At 46.2% G+C, this 10,589-nt stretch overlaps 1 protein-coding gene across 2 annotated transcripts in view; it reads right to left on the minus strand.

Moving 5' to 3' along the window:
* Positions 1 to 8,730, minus strand: part of LOC115326717 (sodium- and chloride-dependent glycine transporter 1) — a 152,978-nt gene extending 144,248 nt beyond the window's left edge. Inside the window, exon 1 of one of the 2 annotated variants that reach the window (XM_029987639.4) lies at positions 8,129 to 8,730. The gene's annotated coding sequence lies outside the window, so the exon portion shown is untranslated. The remainder of the gene's footprint in view (positions 1 to 8,128) is intronic. The other variant, XM_029987642.4, reaches the window with a different exon arrangement.
* Positions 8,731 to 10,589: the final 1,859 nt, after the last annotated feature.

Genomic DNA, 10,589 nt, shown 5'->3' on the forward strand with positions numbered 1-10,589 from the left:
TTCCTCCGTTTTTGGTGTCTGCGCGCAGGCGCAGTAGCGGCTTCTTCGTTTCTTCGTTGCCGAGGGTTCGATGAGCGGAGTAGGGGAACGTGGTCTACGAAAACTCCCTGATGTCTCGGTAAGAATCTTAAGACTGGTTCACACATCTGCGTCGACCGCGTTAAGCCGCGTTGCGTCGTTCAGCACCGCGCGTCCGTATTGGCTCGTAAGTGTCGCCATAGCAACTCGTACGTCGCAAGCCGTTGCAGTTGTACTCGATCAGACTCGGTGCAAGTGTGTGAGTGGCCCTTTACGCTGTACGATGCCGCTTTGCAACGAAGTTAAATCAATGAACGTTGTGTTTACACCGTGAATGGCGTCGCGCTTCAGTATCCATGCAGTTTCAGTGGCAAAAGGGAAGGACACTCTTTGTTCCCGATACTGCGCGACCATTCGATTGCGGTAACGCTGGCCTTCTCAGGCATAATGCGGAGTTGTTCCCAAGCCGGTACTTTTGATATAGTGCATACGTACTGTATGGCACCATGGAAATGTTTTTCTTTTTTTTTTTTATGTCTAAGGCGTATTTACTCGTGTATATGTTCCACGAAAATACAACAGAAGCATAGGCAGTTTCTCCTTAATATATATTTTGTTTTGTTTTATAGTGAATGAAAATACATGTCGGGAACTGAAGAACTTTGAATACTTTCAGTTGCATGTAACAACAGCGGCAACCGTTTATTTTGTTGCCGCTGTCAATCAAGAACTATCACAAATTTGTACTTCTAGGAGCCTTTCAGCCAAATATGCGGGACGTACAGGCTGAGCTTTAACCCGTTTAGAACATCTAGGCTTCAAAGCTAAAACACAATCGAAAATCGAAAAAAGAAAAGAAAACAAAGTTGAGATGTTAAAAAGAAACGGAACATAGATTTGCGTAACTTTTTTTTTTTAATAATCCAGCGTAGATTTTTTTTTTTTTTTTTTATAGTGCAGCATTCGCAAATATTGTTTTAGTCAACCCCCTCCTCCTTGCGATGCACGTGCAGGAAATAACTTTGTTTTTTGAAAATAGCGTAGCACAATTTTCTTTTTTCGTGCTAAGGTTTTCGAGTTTTTTTTTTTTCTTGTTTTTTTGCTTTATTTTTCGCGCGTCTCTTTCAGTCAAAAGTTGCTGTCCGTCTACCTTCCTTTTTGTTCGTTCACAGGTTCTTTCAAATGCTATTAGCGGCGAGGTGTGTCGGTGGCGCACTCCTATGGTTCCCTCTCGCGACGTATTACCTCACGAACAAGTTCGATGGTGTTTGTAATTAGCATGGTGAAAGCTTGAAATCCTTGCGCCCTGAAACCAACGTCGCGAACACCGCCGAAATTGAAGTTCTTCCATTCCTATCATTTTCGTCGAAGAGAAATTCTTTGCTCACGTCATAGTCAGCATTTGGCCAATCGTGGAAGGCCGATCACAGCGACACTTTCGGTCGCGCACGTCGCCAACACGTGAACAGAGCTGCATCAGCGCTTCGCTGCTTGTGAGAACCCGCCTTTACTCCTTCGATAGCTTCGTGCTCCAGCCTTTACTGACGTACTTTGGCAGAATAGCAAATATATGGCAAATATTCTGCTTTTTTTCTTTTTTAACTTTTTATTTTTGTTTGGTGCCTCGATCGCTTTAGTTATACGGTGGTTTGCTTTCTTCTGCGGCTTCACAGCCTCGCAGAAAACACCTCTTGCAGCATATTCAGCTTTCCAGCGCTTGTCACTTGGGCGAAAAACGCCGAGTCATCGTGCCATGAACGCGCGCGCGGGTCGTCTGATATTCTGTATCAGGGAACTATAGTGCGCATGCTCAGAACACATTTCACAGCGCCCAGTAGACAAATGACTTGTCTAGCCAACCAGGCCAGCCAAAGTGGCAAAATTTCGCTCGGGCTTCGGGGATTTTCCGGCAGGGGGCACTGACGGTTTGGGGGGCGCTGCCTCCACAAAGTGGAGACAGCGCACTAGGAAATTAAGAGGAAAGATTTTAGGCTATTAGCCCCGAGAGCGAATACTAGCGTCGCTGCGGTCGCCGCGCCCTGATTGGGTGAGGTGTATCGTGACGTCAGGGGAAGGACTCCGCTCCGCGATCTCGCATCCGGCTCGCTTCCCTGCAGCGATTTTCTGGTTTGGCGGTGTGTGCCGCAAACACTTCGAGGAACGGGACCTCGCATACCCGGTGTACAAAACACTGGGTTAGGACCGATATTTATGGGATTCCGTACATTTTATAAGCCTGCTTGTCACTTTTACCTTTATAGTAGGGTTACCTATCCCAAAAGCTACCGGCGGAGAATATTCCGCCGATGAACCTCCCGCCCGTCCACACGACACAAGGCAATCTTGCGAGGGGTTGGTGAAGCGGCGGCGTACGCGTTTCAGACGCTGGAATTTTGTTCTTTGCATGTTTTTGATTTAGGAGAATAGTACATCCCGCTTTGCACGCATTTAAAATGGCATTTATATCAAGCGCCTTTGGGCAGTCGGCAAATTAGCTCGCGACCCCGACGCTGCGCGTGCCACTCTGCATGCGATGGCTCTGGGTCTGAAGGCCTTTGAAGTGCCCGTGGAACGGGGTTGTTTTACATAAATGTAGCTTCTTCGTGAATTAATTACATAGTTCATACACGTATGCAGGCATGTTTTATTTTCTAGAAGATGTGCAATTACTGGAAATTGCTTTGTATGGTAGCTGGAAAAAGGGTCGAATTGCCCCCGGTTGCCTGTATGCGGTGCATTGAACTGCCCAAAATATTCCCAGCAATAGTACCGTAATTTCGAATGTTTATACTTCTTCCTGACATTCTTTCTTTAGTCTAGCCTTGTGTATTTGGAAAATACACCGTTTAGTTTGAATTGTCATTTCCCATTAAAAAAAACTGCTGCAGGTCCCCAAAAGCTTCCTCAGCCTCCAAACTCCCTACAGCTGGACTTTCTGACAACAGAGAAAAACAGGAGGAACCGCAAGCATTCGAACGGTTGTCTATACCCGTTTTCACCTCAAGAAAAAAGTACGTTTTACGCATTGTTCATACGCTGCGCGAAGTAGTTCTTACGAGATTTGCTTGTCGGAGGAAAAAGCGGTGCTTTTGACGATCGGAACGTGTGCGTCTTGATAAGATAACATATATCTATTCTAAAATTCACCTACATATATCTTAACTATCCACATAAAGTGGTAAATTAGAAATGCTCCGCGAGGAGCCGGACTTGTTTTACTGCGGTTCTTGAGGTGGAAACGGCTATAGTGGTAGATGCTGCATTAGTAGCAGAAAATGTAAAACCTGTGAAGGGTGACAGTTTGAGTGAGAAAAGCTTTTGGTATTTTAGCTTCAGGGCAATTTGATTTAGCTAAAATCTCAATTTTAGAGGCTAAAGGACTCATAAAGGTCTAGTCACGTTCGCTTACGTTTGTCGTACATTACTTGAGTGATGATATAATCAAGTCCACAAATACCATCAGTGGAGTACATTGAAATACTATCCGAATCCAGCAAAGGTCAAATGCGAGCAATGTATAAAAATGAATGTTCCTTCTTTCTTTACTTTGCCCCTGTACTTGGGCTGTCTCACTTGTAATTTTCTTTCCATGGCCCAGAGTATTTAACATGTTGCTCGAGCAACATGCAGCTTTTTTGCTTCGGCGATCTTGTTTAAAAACAGATATAAAAAAATAGTATCCATAACCTGCCAATTTATACAGACCATCAACAGCATTTATTGTGTGAGAGTAGATCTATAGTCATGCTCCTGAAATTGTCGCCATATTTCTTTACTTTCATACACCAGCTGCGATTCATGCATTGCCTGCCCTGTCAATCATGCCTGAAATGTTGGTTGAAGTTTCGCTTGCAGCTACAGGCCATACCTCAATAAAGCCACATATAAAAATTCACACGTCCTCCAAAAAACACGACCGAAAAAATTCAATAGAAACGAGCGCGCCGACAGCTAACGTCGTCGCAGCCTCCACAGGGCGAGCGGGGCGAGACGGGGAAAAATTCTGTACTCGCCGTGACGTCACCCCGGTTTGCCGTAAGGGGGCGCTACGCGAACTTCTCGGGGCTAATAGTGGAGATACGGACGAGCAGGTCTCAGTTAAGAAGAAAGTTAAGGCCACAGAAAAAGATCGGTGGCTAGACGGAATGCAGACAAAGACGGCTCTGGAAAGCTATAGATTAAACAAAACAGTAACAAACCGGCGTCATTGAGTTCTCTCTCCTGCTGTGCGCCGCCATTCGCTTCCTAAAATGTCGCTACTCGTAGGAACTAATTAAAGTTCATAGGTAAGAGCTTCCTACAAGTACTAAGTAGCGACATTCTTTGAAGGGCCGACTTCGGGATGGTGCAGGTTCTAGGAAGCGAATGGCGGCGCACAGCAGAAGACTGAGCTGAATGGCGCCATTTTTTCCAGCGGAATGTGCTTCGTTATTCGAATTGGTTGTCGTTATTTGTAAAGAGTGGTATCCAGGGTCTTTAGTAGGGGGAATCTCTTGTAAAGAAACTTTACTTGTACCGTAGTTTATATACCTCGTGCAGGGGCTCTAATCTGAACACGCGGCGAATGAGATCGGCGAAGAATTCGATCGCTTGTGATTGGACGGCGCCAAGGTCGAGCGGGGCGCCGACCAATCACAGCCACCACCGGATTCCTTGCGACATATTTCGCAGTGTCCAGCCCCAGAATTAAACTCTACATCGTTTCCCCGCGTGCATTGAAGTGGGCGATATCCGCGACGCCAAGTTTATCGAAAGGCTGATTCTTTACGGTGCTCGGTCGTGTACGACCTAGACGAGTAATCCATTTATCCCACCAATCGAAGGGTCGTCATGAGGACTCCACGTGTCGCAACGGATTAGCGTGAAAGCTTTGAATTGAACCTTGACACGTTTCGAAGATGCTGCAGTGCCACAGTGCTGCCAGAAAAGCGAGCGCATCGTTTATCAAACGAGCAAAAAAAGTTTATCGGCGTTGCCCCATTTTTTTTCTCCTTTTTAAAAAAGTTTAAGGCCGTTGAAACGAGTGGGAAGATAAAGCAAGACTGTATGATATTGTTAGTGTTGGCTTGCGAAAAGCCTAAGTTAAAAAGTACGCGGCGCTTTTGCCATCGACCGCTGTCACCAATAACGCTTGAACCGCGGTAGTTTCACTAATACATTTGACAAACGACAATCTGTAGACAGGGTTGATTGTCTTTTGTATGATGTTAGTGTTTTTTTTCAGTATTTTTCGTTACAGTGTTTTTTTTTTGTGTATGCCAGTCCTGTCACATGGGTCGTACAGGAACCGTCTGCAGACGTGTTCGAAAAATACATACGTGTGAAACCAACATGCTTCGAACATTCTTGACGCGTATCCGCAGATTATGCTGTCGGCAGCAACAATATGTTTTTTGTATGATGTACAAGCATAATGAATATACTGCGGCTCTAAAACTCTACCCATGCCAGTTTTTTTTTTTTTTCGTGTTTTTTATTTAATGAAAGAACAAGTTGAACTCCATTACTCTAAAAGGGGTGGACGTTATTCGTAAATTTACTACACTGAAAACACGTCAAACACGGAACCAGGAAACAGGTGATATGACCGCGCGTTCCCGATCGCAGTACTGTATCAGGGTGTTTCAGAGAACGCAGACCAAACCGCTCCTGCGAAAACTACTCATCGCAACGTAAAAAGGCTTGTGGCGTTTTGGTTCTGGGCCATGGTCCCATTTAGGAGAAATATTAAAGTCCGGGAGAATTAAGTTGTTAATTAATTTTGCATAATTAACTTTTTTAATATTGTGTTTAAGGGCATGGTTTAAATTAGAAAATTGCTCAGCATCATCGAAAACCACTAAATTAACAAATTGCAGAACGATAGAAGGCACGCGAAGCATTTCACACTTTTCTGAAAAACCGCACAAAATCGACGGGTTTTTAAGTTTCGGTTTGCTATCGGAGCGGATCTCAGCCCCGGCGGCACCGCGACCCGTGGAGAGATAGTTCGTCAATAACTTCCTTAACCTTCTGCTGTCAGAACATCTATCTATATGGGGTACGCTGTCTGGCTTCCGCGGTGTATAAAAGTGAAGCGTTTTATGGCAGGCGATAAACTTACGCGCTCGGATGTCAGGTGCAGGCAGAAGAGAACACGTGCCTATGCCGTTGACAGAAATAGAAGCGCTCCTATATCGGCTCACCACCCACGTTTTATACATTTACCAGCTCCAAACAGTTTGTTTCATTTCGGCCGGGGATGGAATTTGTAAGCGGCACGAGGCGACGGCGGTCGGTTTTACGCGCTGTGCAGTATTCTGCCAGGTTCGACGCCGTGTGGGTGTTTAATCTGTTTGTAGCCGCCGCGGTGCTTACAACTTCCACGGCGCGGTTTATAACTTGTCCCCGAAGCTGGAAGCGGGGAATTGATATTAATCGTATACCTGCTCGTTTATGTGGCTCGCGAAAAATTCAATAATTTATTGTATGTGACGTTCGGTGCCTAATACATTGTGCGCAATAGAACAGTGTATGTTCCCTTCCGAGTGATGTCTTGAGTTTAAAATACATCAGTTCTCCAGTTTTTTTTTATTGTTTGTCGGGTTTTATTCCTTTATACACGAAACATTTCTTTCAATATATCGAGTATCACACTGGATGTTTTTCTTTATTTTTCCTGGTTGCATGATTTTGATTTGTAGGGGTGGACAGCATTTCAGATTAGGCACGTAGCCAGGGGGGAGGCCCATGGGGCCTGCCCCCCCCCCCCCCCCCCCCCCGAAATTCTTAAATCCTTAACTTTGCTGGGACCTCCTCTCCCCCCCTCCCCCTCATACAGCATTTTGTCATGGACGGGTCCCCCCCCCCCGAAACAAAATCCTGGCTACGTGCCTGTTTCAGATGCAAGTATATTTAAAATACGTAACTCAAATATTTGGAGTATTTTTATTTAATTTGTAGTTAAATCGGGTATTTAAGGCACAATTGTTGTGATCAAATACAATATTGAACACTCGATTCGCGATGTGAGTTATACGTCAAAAGCATGTACCACACCGTTGTTTGAGTGCTCAAACAACGGTGTGGTACGTGCTCTTGACGTATAAGTGAAGATCAAACATAGAAGAAAAACAAAAACAAAAAAAAAAAAAACACTAAATCGATGCTGGGATTACCGACCTTTTCTTTGGTTCCTTACTTCCATTTTTGAGTCCTGAAGAAGTCGCATTGTTGGTTAAAAGGCGCCGTAAGTTTGATTGAATGTTCAAAATTTTCTAGCTCGCCACTGTAATATACTGAAAACGCATTGTTTTTCGTGACGTTGTAGGTGGCTATCTTACGCCAAGCGTATTGTATTTATAAAACTGTCATGAATTTCTTTATAAGAAGTTAATTGTCGTAAACTAAAGACTCTAGTATTCCTTCTTTATTTTTTGTCCTAGGCAGTTTTTTTTTCGGGGTTGTAGATAGGTTCAATTAAAATGCCAAACAATGGAAACCATATGCAATTGGAAAGAGTATTTGCAAATGGTCAAACAGCCCTTGTTGTGTTTGTATTCTGAATTTAAATATTTTTTTTTGTAAAAAAAATTGTAATTGCATTTTTAATGAAAATAATTGTTGTCAATTTATTTTGTATTTATGTTTCGATGCAATTTTCAAAGTATTTTTTTCCCATCCATTAATTCGATCGCTGCTAGATGTCTAGAGCGCCCTGAACTTTACTACTAGTAATACACACGCTCATTTCAACCTTCATTTGATAGTTTTTACACAACATGTCGGCTCTAGCTTCCGTAATCAGTGACGGGAACCGGGACAATTAACATCTTTATTGGTCTAAACCAAAACCTTCCTACAAACCTGAACTCATTTGCAGGAGTTATCCTCACAACCAGTCTCAAAGTACAGAAGCCTATAGTATCCCCCACCCCGAGCCCCTCCCAGAAATATGTAAATTTACAACATCTACAACAAAGTTACAACGACATGAACAATCCCGCATACGACAACGACAGCTTCTAAACATCCATACCCCGTCTCCAAACAACAACTCCGACACAACTAAAAAAGAAAAGAAGAGTACTAAAGTTGTCGCAAAAGAAAACAACCCAATGAGGCTCCTCACCTCGCTTGGGGCATCCCAGCTGGATTCACCTGGAGCGATTCCTCTTCCGCGTGAGGAGTACAGACAAGCGAGCAGAGCAGGGATGAGGAAGAAGAACCCGAGCGCATCCACTGGAGAATCTCTCGAAGCGACACTTCCTCCGACGCGGCGGCGGCACCAGCTCACACAAGACCCGACACCGACAACGTCCACCGGCGAACTGTCTGGGCGCTCCTGCGATCGCTCCCTCGCGCGCTCTCCGCCCGATCGGTCGGTCGCCGCTCCCGGAGAACGCTCTTGATGTCGTCACGTGGGGGCTCGAGACCGTCACGTGGTGCCGTGACGTCACTAAGGACGGGCGCGGACGAGCGCGCGATGGAAGCGGTGGTACGGCCTCGCACACTGTGTGCGCGTTGTCCCCGATCTTTTTTAGTTGGCGTAGCCGCTGGTTCCCTTTCAAGGTTGGGTCATCGGTCACACTTCCTGCTTCGCTTTTTCGGGCTTCGTTGGGAGGCTTCCTTCCTGCTAACCGGGCCAGCTAAGCGCGCTAACTTTACTCCGGGTTAGCCCGCGATCGAGGGGTGCGAGGGGGACTCCCGCCGTTGACCCGCTGGCCTTCCTAGGAGAGCTCTTCGTGTGCCATCAGCCAGTCTTCGAGTGTTGACTGGGCCCTCTGGCGTGTGTGTGTGTGTGTGCGTGTACGGGTATGGGTCTGTCTGTGTGCGTGTATGCTGCGTGTTTGTTTGTGTGCGTGCGTGTGTGTAGCGTCTTTTTTTGTTGAAAGGAGAACGCTCGCTCGGCGGAAGACGGCAAATAGAATAAAACGAGATAAAACACTATTAAATGGGATAGCCCGGACAAGTAAGACCTTGGCCCATTTTGAGCCTTTTTTATGCATTCCTCTCTCACCCAATGCAAACGACACTTTTTTTCTTTATCTTTCCAGCGAGAAGGTGGGGAGTAAGAGATAAAGACGAAAAGAAAAAGAAACTCTGCGGCGAAGTAACTTATCATTCGTTTACGAGCTCAACTGATGCGTGCTGTCCCTTGAGGCAGGGCCTCGCTTCGGGCTGTTTGGGGCGGCGCTCAACTTGTAACAACAATGACTGGTAGCTCCAATCTGCAATCTAGGCTCACCCCTTTCTTAATTGTATGCCTTTAAGTCGTTGATCTTTTTTTTCTTTCAATTTTTCATCTGGGCTTTTTGTTTTATGTTGACAGGGTGCGGATAAGCTGCTTTTTCTTTTTTTCTTTTTAAATTTTCGCTGTCTGTGACGACGACACGCCAGAGACGACAGGCAAAGCGCCCTTGATGAAGGAATTGCTCCCCCGCTGATATTAGCTAGACCAGGGTCGGCGAGTGCGTCAATGGAACGACGGCGTTCCTTCGCGCGGATCCATTGTCGAAACCTCGTTGGGGGCCGCCACCGCCCTATTGGAAAAACCAGCATGAAAATCAAACTGGTCAAGCTGGTAATTAAGGTGGTCAAGCTGGTAATCAAGGTGGTCAAACTGGTCAATGTGGTAATTAAACTGGTTTAGCTGGCAATCAAGCTGGTTTAAGCTGGGCAAGCTGGAATTTAAGCTGGTCAGTCTGGTCTAAGTAAAAACCAGCATGGTCTCACTCGAATCTGGTTTTAGATTCAATCTGGTGTAGCTGGGAGCCAGTCTGGTCTTAACTGGTCAAACTGGTTTTCCATGGAGCCAATGTGGTCAAGCTGGGAGACGAGCTGGTCATGCTGGGAGACAAGCTGGTGAATCTGGTCGAAATAATAATCGTGGTGGTCAAGCTGGTCATGCTGGGAGCGCGCACGCCAAGGTCGGCTAGAGATAGCCGAACTGGCATTGCTGGGAGCGCGCGCGACAAGGTCGGCTGCTGGAACGAGGCCACGTCCTGTTCTTTGTCCTCTCGTTTTTGGTAGACCACCGGGCGCGTCAGGCGCGCTGCAAGCTACCTTTGTGTGCGAGAAAAGAGAGAGAGAGAGAGAGAGTGGTAGAAACGGAGAATCGAAGACGCGTTTGGATAGCTTGGGCAGAGGGCAGATCGAAGGGACGGCTGTGTGCGCGTTGTTTGGAGACTAGTTGAACGACGGTGCAAGCGAAGCGGGTTTTGAGAAGACAGCGAGCGGCAGTCCGTTCAGTGCGGGAAGATGTCAGACGTCCCGACTGCGGCGTCGCTTCGTGTCTTCGAACGTGTGTGTGCCCAAGAATGACGGCGGTGCCGAGGAGTATCGCCAATGCCATCCAAGCCACACGGATTTCCTCGCCTCTGCCGACCACGCAAGTTGCCGCTTCGCCCCCATCGCTGGCGGGACCCAGGTTCGCCTCTCGTCCGTGTAGTATTTTCGTCTGCTATTGCCTGTTTTTGGCCTGTGTCTAGTATTTTTTTCGTGTTGAGAGATAAGCAATCTGGTTTTATTAACATTGTAGACAATTTGCACCGAGAATCTGTGCGTCGGTTAGTACTGTGTCAGCGCCGAGG

The sequence above is a fragment of the Ixodes scapularis genome, unplaced genomic scaffold (genome assembly GCF_016920785.2).
Source record: "Ixodes scapularis isolate PalLabHiFi unplaced genomic scaffold, ASM1692078v2 PGA_scaffold2__306_contigs__length_199485367, whole genome shotgun sequence".
Taxonomy (NCBI): domain Eukaryota; kingdom Metazoa; phylum Arthropoda; class Arachnida; order Ixodida; family Ixodidae; genus Ixodes; species Ixodes scapularis.